The 13,773-nt window shown below is 42.4% G+C and overlaps 1 protein-coding gene and 1 long non-coding RNA gene across 2 annotated transcripts in view; one reads left to right on the forward strand and one right to left on the reverse strand.

Moving 5' to 3' along the window:
- Nucleotides 1–13,773, reverse strand: part of LOC144799010 (uncharacterized) — a 449,787-nt gene that overhangs the window by 422,567 nt on the left and 13,447 nt on the right. The window lies entirely within an intron of this gene.
- On the forward strand, nt 2,555–4,126 carry LOC144798964 (uncharacterized). Its single transcript, XR_013603716.1, has 3 exons — nt 2,555–2,590; nt 2,668–2,761; nt 4,005–4,126. It is a non-coding gene; the product is annotated as an uncharacterized LOC144798964 (long non-coding RNA).

Genomic DNA, 13,773 nt, shown 5'->3' on the forward strand with positions numbered 1-13,773 from the left:
GCAAGGAGTTGTCGGCTAAATTAGCCATTCTCCTCTGCCTAATATCCTGTAAGCACGTGTCGGATGTACGCGCTTTGGATGTTATGGCGAGAGTGTTTACTCCGGAAGGCGTTACGTTTACTATTTCAAGGAGGACCAAGACTAATACCAGGTCGGTATCTTATTCTTCTTTTCCTGATCGGCCTAAGTTATGTGTGGTGCGCTGTATTAAGGCTTACGAAGAGATGACGTCGGTTCTCCGGGCCCCTGGAGAACGACAGTCGCTCATTGCTTTGCAGAAACCCTTTAAAGCAGTTTCTTCCCCTTCCATAGCCAGGTGGGTACGATGGGTTATATCTGAAGCGGGTGTGGATATCAGTCGATTTGGTGCACATTCCACACGAGGGGTCATGGCATCTAAGGCGGTCCAGGTGGGTGGTCGGTTAGAAGACATTATGAATGCTGCAGACTGGTCTTCTGAATCGACCTTCAAGAAGTTTTACTTTAAGCCTATCTCGGCGGCAGCATCGCTTGTTGTAAGTAGGCTTTGAACTTGCATAATCCTCGCCTCCGTCCTGCCATAGAATGAAAAATTTCCTAGCTTACGAGAAGGAAAGTTTCAATTCTATTAAGGACTAGGAGGCGAGGATTATCCCTCCCGACGACTAATTTCATTATCTTCCCACCCTGGATGTCGGATCGTTAGTCGGAAGTAAATTCTTTGTGGTTTATAATGATCTTGCAAGTATTGTTTTGATATGCTGCCTATGTAATTGTTTAGATTGTCATGCTGTGTTTTATTGCTATTGTTCTGGCAAACTCTGATAAGTGGAGTCTGAAGGAATTGGATAACGGGGTTGTTTCTTTATTTCAGGAAATGACCAAAAGTTTGATTGAAACAGTGGTGTCTGCTTAACTTCCTCCAGTGACGAAGAGGAAGAGGAAACGACGTCACGGGATATTATAACATGGACTATCTGGACTGGTTATCATAGAGATTGCCTCATTGTTCATGGAATGTGTAATTTTACATTGTTTTATTTGTTTCTTTGAACTTGCTGTGCATATTAAAGTGAAGAAGATTATGCATAATCCTCGCCTCCTAGTCCTTAATAGAATTGAAACTTTCCTTCTCGTAAGCTAGGAAATTTTTCATCAACTATCTGCTTCTTACCGTTTGCAATAATAAATGGAACATCAAATATGGCGGATCTATTTACATATTGAAATTTATTAGGACGCGTGATAATGACGTCATCACGCTATGTATGCACGTAACGTGAGGCCATTTTTAAGAGCGAAAATAAACCGGGCCGTGTTTGCATCCTGGTCCCCGGAGGTAGGGTTGGGTTCGTAAAAGAAATGGAGGTAAGAGATCAACTGGCAGCAAGCTTTCTATATTATTTCTCCCAAGAGACTAGCCAGAATAACAATTACTAAATAGACTAAGCAGAAGCTAAGACTTGCCCAGGAATTCAGTACGTCTAAGTAACATTTGGTAAGCTCCAAAGTCGGCACCTATTGAGGCACGTAACTATTAAATTACTGGAGTGCAAGCCATGCAGTATGGGGTCGTAAATCTAGAGGGACTTGTTATAATCAACTTCAGAGAACACATGTTTAGCTTAAATGAAAACAAGAATCTTGGCAAGTAAACCTCTTTTTAACAAGTATGGTGTGTATAAGTAAAATAAATGACTGAGAGATAACACGTCGACATAGGAATACAAACATGTGTTCTTTTTATAGAAACCAATGACTCTAGAGTTGTTTAATTATTCACCAGGACCCTACCGCCCAAGCTGCGACTAGCTAGGTAAAAGTATTGCGTGTTTGTCTACTGGTTAAGAATTACAATTTAAAGTAGGGAATTTTAGAAGTTTTTTCATATCACATGAGAAAGTACATTCATATATACGTGGGTCTGCTTGAAATTGTATTTCGGAGCAGCTAAAACCTTATACATAACCACCTCCATAGACAATGAGACCCTTAGATGAATAGAAAAGTTACATGCATGTTACGTTTGAGGTTAAGTGGATACATCATGTTCTATTTACTTTTTACAAAAACAGAGGATTAAGAACATATCGGCATTAGTAGCGTGGTCTTGTCTTTCTGTCTCTGCCAGGATACACCATGATTTCCCCTTTAATACTTCGCTAGCGGGGACATATAGAAATCCAGATTATCACACGAAGCATACAGATTGCTTCTAAATATAGAGGTCAGTATATCTTATATTAGCGCTATATAGACATGTTAGGAATAGATATGAACAAAATCTGTAGGAGAGGAATTAAACCTAATGAAGTCCATCTAATTTTTATTGCAGAGACATGTATCTACAAATGATTGTAAGAATAGGACCTGGTTCAACAAAATTCAGGTATTAAAATAAAAGGTGAGTACTCTATGACTGACCTTGATACTCTCTTATAGTAGAGGTGGACAGTGTAAAATTAAATAAATCTGTAAAAGTAACAGGGATTCATTTATCGTTACAGCTTCATCATATATCTTCCAAATTTCAACCATTAACTCATCTAATTTTATTCTGACACTCAGGTTGGAACATAAACTATCGAAGAATATCATTAAGATAGTTTAGGTAAGCTATTTATAAGTATAACTAGGATAATATTATCTTGAGTACTAGTTTTTAAACATCATTCTTTACCGTTTCAGAGAAAGTCCGATTGTGAACACAGAAGTATACAAATAAAGTCCTGTTCTCGAAAACTGATATGTTTAAATGCAGCAAATGAATCCAATAGCTCTGGTAAGAGGAGACTAAATTCTATGTTATGTACTAGGTTTGGGAACACGGAGGCATGAGTGCTGTATCAGTAGAAATGCTAGGAGCCCATTCGTATAAAATAACTGCGGTATTGATCCTCTAACATCTTTATTAATGAGAGCCTTAGTTAATGAAAGTCCAGCTATATAGAGCAGTCCATTAACCCCTTCCACGCTCATGACGAGCTGGGCTCGTCATGAGGTAGCCTCCTCGCACGCTCATGACGAGCCCAGCTCGTCACGTAACATGCAAATCCGCAAAAGTCAGCGTGCGAGCGGAATTCCGCCCGCACGCATGCGGTTAAAGAAGAGACAGTTAATATCAGCCTTGACCCATTTGCATAAAATAGAGGACCACACAGAAACCCTGTCAATAATTTTGCAATGGGTGTCAATTAGGTAACTGATATTTAGGTGAGGCAACCTAATGCAAAATATACTGGTAAAGAACAGTAACTGAATACCTTAGGCCTTGTTTTTAATTAAAGAAATTCCACTTTAGGGGTGTCATAACACTGGGGTCGATTAGGATTGCGGTGAATCCGCATCCTCCGGGCGGGCGGAAGCCACCGCCGGCCCGGAGGATGCAGATTTGCCGCTGCGGTACATGAAAAGACCCCCGCCACATTAGGATGGCTGGGGGGTCATCGGCGGGCGGAAAGACCGTGGCGGAAAAGCTCTAATATGGTGGCGGTGGAAAAGCATGTGGACCTTTGCTTCTGGGGGCCCGCAGGGGCCCACCGAGTGAAGGGGGGGTGAGTGTGCACATGGGGGTACCTATGGTACCCCCCTGCATTTGCATGCATAATGCGGCAGGCACCGCGCGGTGCCTGCCGCTTTGTGCATGCAAATGCGCAACATGCATATTTAACATTGCGGCAGGTGCTGCTTAAAGCAGCACCCGCCTCAATGTTAAATATACGGGTTGTGACCGCCAGGGTGGCGGTGACATCCTAATTCCACCGGAGGGACCGCCGCTGCCCCTGCGGACGGTCCCTCCACCTCGGGGCCACTGTTTGTTATATGTTCACAACCTTCACATCAATATGTGAATATATATGAAGATGCATGTGATAGCGGAGTGGGAATCTTTGAACCGTGAGGACCACATAAATAAGGGAGGAGGAGGGTCTGGAGTGAGACCACCATATGTTATTATTGTAAGCTGTAAGTTGCACCATAGATCTGTAATAGAAAAAATATTTTTTCTTTTTTTCTCATTTTAGTAAACCACTGGTATGAAAACCCTGAGGAAGTCTTCAGCTGAAACGCGTTGGTGATATTAAACAACTGTAAACAGTGTCTTCTCAAAATCTGCGCAAATATGACACCTAAAAATTAACATCTGTGATCAATCCATTTTTCGTTTAGTGAAAATTGATATAGGTTTGGTGTCCAACAGGATATCACTAGGATATACTGCATTACATCTATTGGGACTGCTTTTGTGTAATAACTGAAGGTATTTATATTTCTTAGGCATATCATACATTGCAACAACCTGTGGTTTCCATGTATAGAGGGAAAGATTGAGAACATACAAGTCTCTTGACAGAATCATTGATTATATGTATGTATGTTTTTAATAATACGTGAAATAATGTATTAGATGAAAATAAAAAAAGAAATGAAATTAAAAATATATATTTTTGTAATATATCAGCCTTGTTTGCCTGAATCGTCTATATATCTATGGTTTAACTGCTACACAGTTTATTTTCAGCACTATGGCCAGTGCACAATTGCTTTCCAAATAAGTTGTTTCCTTGTTAGGGTATTATCCATTTTACAAGGGGGCCCCTTTTGCTTTACCAGTTTGGGTGTCACAATAAGTGCTGCAAGCTAAATAGTAGCTTTTAGTTTACAGGCCCTGGGTACATGTGGAACCACTATGCTAGCATCTTACAGGCAAATTAACTGTGGCGATTGAGTGTAAGCAGATTTTACCATGTTTAAAGGAGAAAGCACAAGCACTTTTAGCAATTGTAAAGTGCACATTGTCCTAAAGCAAACAAACGAATTATGGTTGCTGCTTGAGTAGGAGTACACCCCCCTCAACCAGTGATCCAATTTCTTACAGTATGAAAAAGGCATCAATGGTGGAAATTGCAACCAAAATCAGTGCTGAAAATAAGACCACTTTATCTGGAGTAGTTTGTGGGGTGCTATCCCCACTTTCTCATCCAAAGTACGTTATGAGAACCAAATGTAAACTGGGAATGTTATTCTCACTTTTTAAAAACTGAATTAACAGGAATTTCTGAAGGAAAGTTGATATATTTTTCTATTACCTCGGGCTGCCACAGAGCAACATTTTACCGTAGTAGCAATGAAGATTGCTCCTAAAGGAAAGTTGTGTGCCTGACACAAAACACCAAAGGCACAAGAGGCAAATATTGGTGGCACAGTAGAGAGCACTGGTTCTCTGATAAAGCATGCCTGATGGAATGTAAGTGTAACTTCATATAAAACCTCATACCAAAAGGCAGCCACATGTAGTAAATCATGTGCTTTGACAAAGCACCTCCTTAGAAGAATACTTACAGGCCAGCAACTAGTGATGGTTCCAAGCAGCATTCCAGTCCATTGCTCTTTTAGTCACTGAGCCATCACTGACCAGGATCCACCGATGGAAAACCAGTCTTGGCCACGCCTCATGAGGTAGAGTCTATCAATCAATCAAGGGTTTGTAAAGCATGGGTACTCACCCTTGAAGGTCTCAAGGCTCTGAGTCCTGCCCAAACTGCTAGGTCACATGTACTCCGATTGTAAACACAAACAACTCCATGCATGATATACTTGTATTCATCCTCCCCTGAGGGACAGCTTGACTCTTATGGCCCACCCGGCCACGGAGCTCTGGCACATGTGTCTTGGCATACCGTCCAATTTAGGGTTACTGAGAGGTGAGAATCAACCTTTACAATGCAGTCATTACATCACACTACCTTTACAACGCAGTCATTACAACGCAACATCCCTTACATCACATGCCATTACAACGCAGACATTACATCGCATGTCACTACTACGCATACCATTACAACACATACTATTACAACGTATAGTTTTTACCCTTGCACTATCCAACACTTACCCTACTGTTGCACTCACTGGAGTGGGAATAGTAATTTTTACCCCTACACTATCCAACACTTGCCCTACTGTTGCACTCACTGGAGTGGGAATAGTAATTTTTGCCCCTACACTATCCAACACTTGCCCTACTGTTGCACTCACTGGAGTGGGAATAGTAATTTTTAGCCCCACACTTGCCCTACTGTTGCACTCACTGGAGTGGGAATAGTAATTTTTAGCCCTACACTATCCAACACTTACCCTACTATTGCACTCACTGGAGTAGGAATAGTAATTTTTACCCCTACACTATCCAACACTTACCTTAAATGCAATGTAATGGTATACGTTGTAAAGGTATGCGTTGTAAAGGTTTAATGTGATGTAATGGAATACGTTGTAAATGTAGTTTCTAAAAATGCTTTGTGATGGCATGCGATGTAAAATTATGCGTAGTAATGGATGCTGCAATGTAAGAACCGCGTTGTAAAGGCATGCGTTGTAAATGTTGCGTCATACATTCCTGACAGGCACACATGACCTACCAATTCAGATTCATTCATGACAAAGCTCATTTGTATCTGGTTTGTCCCTGCCTGTAGTGCCACAGTTACCAAAAAACTAAAGTTTAGATCGTGTAATTACCAGAGGAGTAACCAGTAACTTAAAACCACTAGAAATCAGGTTAACTGATGGTAGCCTGTCACCATCATATGTAAAGGTAATTGCAATATATTCTTCAGGGAGCTGCCAAGTACAGAAGGGTGCTGCTCAAGTATGAAAGGGTTCTGTTAAAGATGTCATGTCCAATGTTCCAGCTTTCCAGGTGCTCTGATTGATTATGTCAGACTCGCACTCAACAGGTGTGGTCACTGAGTCACCCCAAGTACAGTTCTGCTCATTGTCCTAATAGGCTGCAGGCAGGGGACTGCTCATTGTGTCAAAGTTGCTGCTCTTGATGCTGGGCTAGGTAAAGTTACCTATTAACATCCACTGCTGATTTTTATGCTCATGGATCAGACACTAGATTTATCCAACACGAGTCCACAGTGCGCGGTGTGAAAAGCACTCATTCTTATACCAGTAGCCACACTTCCCCAGTATGTATATTCCTAAGCCAGCTCTCACATTGCCTTAATGTATAAAGCATACATTAGTACATACTGCCCCAATCGCCATTGCCGTGCCAGTATGCACATTTCCCAGTAACGCATACATCACTATTGCCATGACAGCATCCACTGTCGTGCATGTAATCCACAATGTGACTGGCATGTAAAGTTCCATGTTTTACCATTATACACTTTGCTTACAAGCATGAAAATATTAATTGCGTAACTTCCATTGCTCAAAGAAACATGTACCTGTGCAGTAAGTCTTCCCCCCTGGGCACAGTCTGTAGAAGATTTAGACCTGGTTAGATTATTTTGTTCTAATCCCAGCTCACAGTCAAGTACCCTCGACATTCTCTCTATACCTTTCCACTTTCATTCCCCTGTGTAAGGGAAAGAAAAATGCATGAACCTTCAAAGGCGTAGGTTTTGATGGGTGAGGGGTTGGGGTATTACAACCCCCTATTGAATGTATTCTGTAGTATATAGTTGGGTACAAGTGCTTTAAATTGGGTATAGTGAAGTGCTTGTCAGATTTCCCTTGGTATTTTTATAGACACATGCAGACAAAAAACATACACACACACATACTAGTCCCTGTAAAAAAGGGTCTTAAAAATGGTTATTTTACAAAATGTTGAGTTTTGAGTACCCCTCTCAATCCGCACTCCTCTCCCTTCCTACTGCTTCTTTATCTCCCTCTTCCTAACTGCGTCCTGCTTCTCCTATAATGTATTTTAACCAGGGTGATTGCTGGCAAACATGAAGCTTACACCTGCCAATCTTATCGAACACGCTACACCCCTGTGCAGCTTATTGGATGCAGTATTACACAGCCCTGCCTGGACAGATGTGAGAATCTTTGGCCACCACCAGTAGGGTGACTGCTTGACTCCAGGTTCTTACAGACACTGCTTCGAGCCCTGAAGTTAAAGTTATTACTTGCAAATCATTGATTTCAGATGTGTTAGTCCAATTAGGCCAATGGGAAGAAAAACCAGACTACAACACCCATAATGCATTCGTTTATCACTCAAAAGTCCGGGACTGAAACAAGTGTCCCACTTACACTGCTGACCACACCCTCGCCTCTCCAAGATTTACTACCACAGGGAAACCTTACTATACCCTCCACTAACAGTGGACCATTGTCGAAGGAGTGGAGAGGTAGTGGAGTAGGTAGAGGTAGTGGGGCAGATGGAGGTAGTGGAGGTAGTAGAGCGGGTGGAGGTGGTAGAGGTAGTGGAGCGGGTGGGGTAGTGGAGGGGTGGAGGTAGGAGAGCAGTTGGAGGTAGTGGAGTGGGTGGAGGTAGTGAATGGGGTGGAGGTAATGGAGTGGGTGGAGGTGGTGGAGGTAGTGGAGTGGGTGGAGGTAGTGAAGTGGGTGGAGGAAAAAGCTGCTGCCCCTTGTGGTTGCTAACCTTATGAAGTACCTACAATGTTATTCAATTATAGGTCAATACTATTTCCTCAAACATGCTAAGTTAAAGAAGACATTTGTATTCACTTAAATGTCTGACATTGTTCTCTAAAATGATTACCTTTCAGGAAACGAATTTACCATTTGCAATTACAACACGTCTCTCAGTAAAGATCGACCTTGATTTGTGGGTGGCATTAAACCGAATTTTCAGATAAATATTTCCTGCTTTAGGGACCATAAAATAATGCAATAGGGAAATAGGATGATGCAAAGAACTCAACAGAAGGCGTGTCTATTAAAATATGACAATTAGGCACTTGTACTTTGGAGTATTACTGTGTAAAGAAGTTCAGATGCACACAACTAGAAAATCAAACTCTTGTTTAAAATTTAAAAAAAATAAGAACTATCTGTTATCCTTTGTTGAACTCAGAACAATTGTCCGCACTGTGCCGAGAACAGTTTAACTTTGGTATTACTCTTACCTAAAATCGGTTTCCCTTTCTTAAGGTATAACATTGCCTCGGACAGACAGAGCATGGCGCTGCAACAGTGGTTACAGAACACTAATCTTAAACTTCCTCCTCTTGGCATCCGTGAAAGTGTTTGCCTGAGGAGGTTCACTTAGTAGATCTACACTTTACAAATGTCCCCTGTAAAATCAGAGGAATCCCAGAGTTCAATTCAAGCCTCTATTTTGGTCAATTTGCATAGGGAGAGGGTAGTGATCATTGTTAAAGAACAGACTCCGCCTCATCAGTATGCAAATTGAGGACATCTGCAGCTAGAGATGAAGGCATCATCTCCCTAAATGGAGCCGTAAAGTTCATTTTTGTTCACCATATACTGCTGACACCTCAACTCTGCCAGTTTGGGGGAGTTGTAATCACACAGTCACTTAAAAGCTGGCAGCCCCGTCCAAACCCCCACCTTCCCCCTCTTTTTTTTCTTTTCAATACTGAGACCAGAGTGGTGCAAACATAAGCCTGATGAAGAAAACAACAACAATGTTTACTACACCCTGGAGAAAACTCAAAATGTCCATCTAATTTGATAATAGTTGCATAGATTTTGGCATATTTGTGCCTCTGCAACTAGCCAGCTGTGCTGCTTATAAGAAAAGGCCATTCTCGGTGGCCACGCATGGCACCATCACCCTGCTGGGGATGTATGACGTTACAACGCAGGCTATTACAACGCCTGCCTTTACAACGCGGTTTTTACATCGCAAACCTTTACAACGCATATCGCTTAGAGGTGCTGGATAGTGATAAGTTTAATTTTCTATTCCAACTCCAGTCCCCGTGGACACTAGGGAAGGTGTTGGATAGAAAATTAAACTTATTCCCTATCCTAGAGCACCCCCCAGCGCAATGCGTTGTAATGGTTTGTGTTGTAATGACCGCGTTGTAATGGTAGTGCGTTGTAAAAGTTTCGTTGTAAAGGTTGTTCACCCCCTGCTGGTATTAAACTGCCCTCATCCAGTCAATAAAGGAAGTGAGCATCCAAATGTCATTGCGCCAAAAGAGGCATGTAATATTGTCCTGGCAGCCAATCAATTACCAAAATCATGTCCTAAAGTGCCCTGATTACCTACAAGCCATCCGTAAGGAAAAAAAACAAATAACCTTTGGGCAAGCTAAACAATTCTAAAGGTAGCAGATGAAAGATAACGAGAAGCAGCTACATGTTATGCTCAAAGCACCTAATTTCTCACTCCACCTCCCTGCTAATCTTTGACTGCTAGGATCACGCCTCCAGTTCAGAAAGTACCTATAACTCTCTATCTGGTTATAATGATTGTAACATCAGCGTGGCAAGTTTTACGAACTCTCTGGAAATCACGCCTCTTCCCCTCCCTTGGGAACACACTTCTATCCTTCGTGAACCTTAAACGGTTGGATTTTATTAAACTGCAAGTCATGCTACTCCACAGACCCTTTTGTCTCAATGCCAAGAAATAAAACAGAATTCAGAGGTGCAATGTGCATATGAAAGAAGCTATATGGATTCTTCATTCTACAGAGTATGAGCTGAAGACAAAACGAAAAGAAACACAGCAAATAAATCACGGAGAGACCGGTCGGTACTACTACTTTGTGCACTCAAGCCCTACTTCGGCCTGCAAAAAAAGTGACATCTGCAAGGAAAAAGCCAGCTCCGCATTCACAGAAACTATACAACAAATGGAGTTTTTCAACAATATAAACTGCAAAAGGTAAAGTTACAGAGTAAGTGTTACCATTGTGCATAGAAAGAATCCGCAAAAGAAGATCGTGCATGAAAGTCTGTGTTCATCTGTCTGAGTTTGATCAGAGTGACAATTATCACAATGGTGTAGTTATCTCAAATGCCCAGAAGCCCGCTCAGGCAAATTTAAACCAGGACATTTTGCAAACCTTATGACGAGGGCATAAAATAGCAACTTTCCCAAAGTTAGTGTAAAAACAATAATTCAATTTATTGATAGCAAATGACAATTCACATATATAGACTCACTTGAAAAATATATGTACTGTGTTTATATTTTAGCAATACATACCAGAGTGTGATGTTCAGACATAGGGTGGTCTTCCCCCAAACTGCTTGCCTTCAACCTCTTATTTTGCTGAATTCTTTTTTGTTGACCCTAGGGCTCTTTTCACTTTACATTGCTCACCAGTCCTAAAGTGCTTGTGGTCACTCCCTACAACGTGGTAAAACTGGCTTACACCTGATTGGCATATTTACTTATAAGTCTTTAGAACAGTGGTATATCATGTACCCAAGGCCTGTAAATTAAATGCTACAATACTAGGATGCTTGATTCCGGTCCAGGAAAGACATGGCTCTAAACTGGGGTGGCTTGGTGAGCAAAATAACGATGGATTAAACCCAGATCTGTGACTGGGGGTGAATGTTTTGCCATTGTGCAACATTCCGTCCATCATCTTGTGTGTTTTGCTGTTCACCCTATGTGGGAAGGGTATGCCCAGACGTGGGTCCCTTGCTCACTAAGCCACTGGAGTCAAGCTATCCTGGCTGAAGACGGCTGATAGCCAGAAACCGGTCCTAGGATGCTTGATTCCGGTCCAGGAAAGACATGGCTTGGCAATTCGGGCTGGACTGTTCCCATGAGGCACAGGGTCAAGACTGATTTGCATATGGCCATGTCTAAACTGGGGTGGCTTGGTAAGCAAAATAACAATGGATTAAACCCAGATCTGTGACTGGGGGTGAATGTTTTGCCATTGTGCAACATTCCGTCCATCATCTTGTGTGTTTTGCTGTTCACCGTATGTGGGAAGGGTATGCCCAGAAATGGGTCCCTTGCTCACTAATCCACTGGAGTCAATCTATCCTGGCTGAAGACGGCTGATAGCCAGAAACCGGTCCTAGGATGCTTGATTCCGGTCCAGGAAAGACATGGCTTGGCGGCTTGGTGAGCAAAATAACGACGGATTAAACCCAGATCTGTGACTGGGGGTGAATGTTTTGCCATTGTGCAACATTCCGTCCATCATCTTGTGTGTTTTGCTGTTCACCCTATGTGGGAAGGGTATGCCCAGACGTGGGTCCCTTGCTCACTAATCCACAGGAGTCAAGCTATCCTGGCTGAAGACGGCTGATAGCCAGAAACCGGTCCTAGGATGCTTGATTCCGGTCCAGGAAAGACATAGCTTGGCGTTTCGGGCTGGACTGTTCCCATGAGGCACAGGGTCAAGACTGATTTGCATATGGCCATGTCTAAACTGGAGTGGCTTGGTGAGCAAAATAACGATGGATTAAACCCGGATCTGTGACTGGGGGTGAATGTTTTGCCGTTGTGCAACATTCCGTCCATCATATTGTGTGTTTTACAAGTGGGCCTGGAGCACTTATTGTGCCCCCCACTTGAGTAGCCCCTTAAATTATGTACCAGGCAGATTGAATTCAGTTTTAAACTGCTTGTTTGACTTGGCCAAATAAACCCCTTACCAAGCATTAAACCCTTCTTTTATTACATTTGTCACCCCTAAGGTAGGCCCTAGTTAGCCCAAACGGCAGAGTCTATTGTAATTAAAAGATTGTTCATGTAATTTCAAGCTTTACATGTCCTGGCAGTAAAATACTCCTAAATTTATTTTTCACTACTTCAAGGCTTACCTCTCCCATATGGTCAAATTGGGTTGCCTTATTAATGTAATAAGTGTTAACTTTTCGTTCGGAATAGGTAATATTTAATGTTTGTTGTCTGAGACATTGAAATTTAAAACCCTTTTTAATGGTAAATTAGGATTTTAAGTTATGATTTTGTAAATGCCCGTTTTAGAAAGTTGGTATTTTCCTGCCCTAGTTGGTGCCTTCATCCTGCTCCTGGGTCACGTGACTGCGTGTAGTAGGCAGTGAGACTTTGTTAATTCCTCCCACACATCCACACAATAGATGGATTAGGAGTGCCTAGAAAGGCCATCACTGGCAGGATGGGGGATATAGCTGGGCTAGGCCCACTTGCAACTGAATAGGATGTGCACTGCCTTCCCACAAAGTACTTGTCACCCCTCAATTGATCATGTATCCAGCTTGGAACTAATGCATGGGAGCAGAAAACTTTAAGCACTTAAACAGGAATTATCCCGAAACTTCTCCTGCTTCAAAGAAGGTATCCGTTATAAAAATAGATCCTTCAGACCTACTCTTCAGTTCACTTTCTGGATCTGCAGAAGGACTCTCAGAGGACTGCTTGCTGCTGTGTACTTGTGAAGACTGTTTGCTGCACCTGGAGGGACTGCTTTGCTTCCTGAAGCCTGCCTTCAAGCCTTAAAGACCAGCCCTGTTGTTTGAGCCCTGATCCATTTCTTGCACCCAGGACTACCAGAGTGACTCCAAGGGCTAGTTGGCTGTGCTCCTGATCAGAGTCCCAGGGACAGAAAAAGCTTCAACCATCTTGAGCTGGCACATGCCCCTCTAATTCTGGACCCTTGAAAGGTGTTGGTAAAGGTGGCCAGACAGCCAAAATACAAAACCTGGGACTTAAAAACTGCTCTGAGCATAAAGAGGAGACCTGGACCAACCTGCTCATCTATCCACCCAAGGTGCATCACTGGACGGCATGACTTCATAGGAGCTCTTGCTACGTTCTTCTCCCCAGCAGCAAATCCTGTTCAATGGCCTATCACCAAAGGGGTAGCCAGACTCGTGGAACTCTCATTGGCTACAGCCTTCAGCTTCATCCCGCTGGAGATTTTCAACTTTCAAAAAAAGAGACTAAGTCAGAACATAGAAATCTTCGCTGTGACTTCATCATGTGGCTCCCCAACTAAGACGTCTCCTAATTGGACACCGCCTGCAGCCTTACCCCACTGAACTTCTACCTTCTCAGAGATTTTTTCTTCAGAAATTCTAGTCCAAAGGTAAGTGCAA

Source organism: Lissotriton helveticus, chromosome 12, assembly GCF_964261635.1.
Source record: "Lissotriton helveticus chromosome 12, aLisHel1.1, whole genome shotgun sequence".
NCBI classification, from domain to species: domain Eukaryota; kingdom Metazoa; phylum Chordata; class Amphibia; order Caudata; family Salamandridae; genus Lissotriton; species Lissotriton helveticus.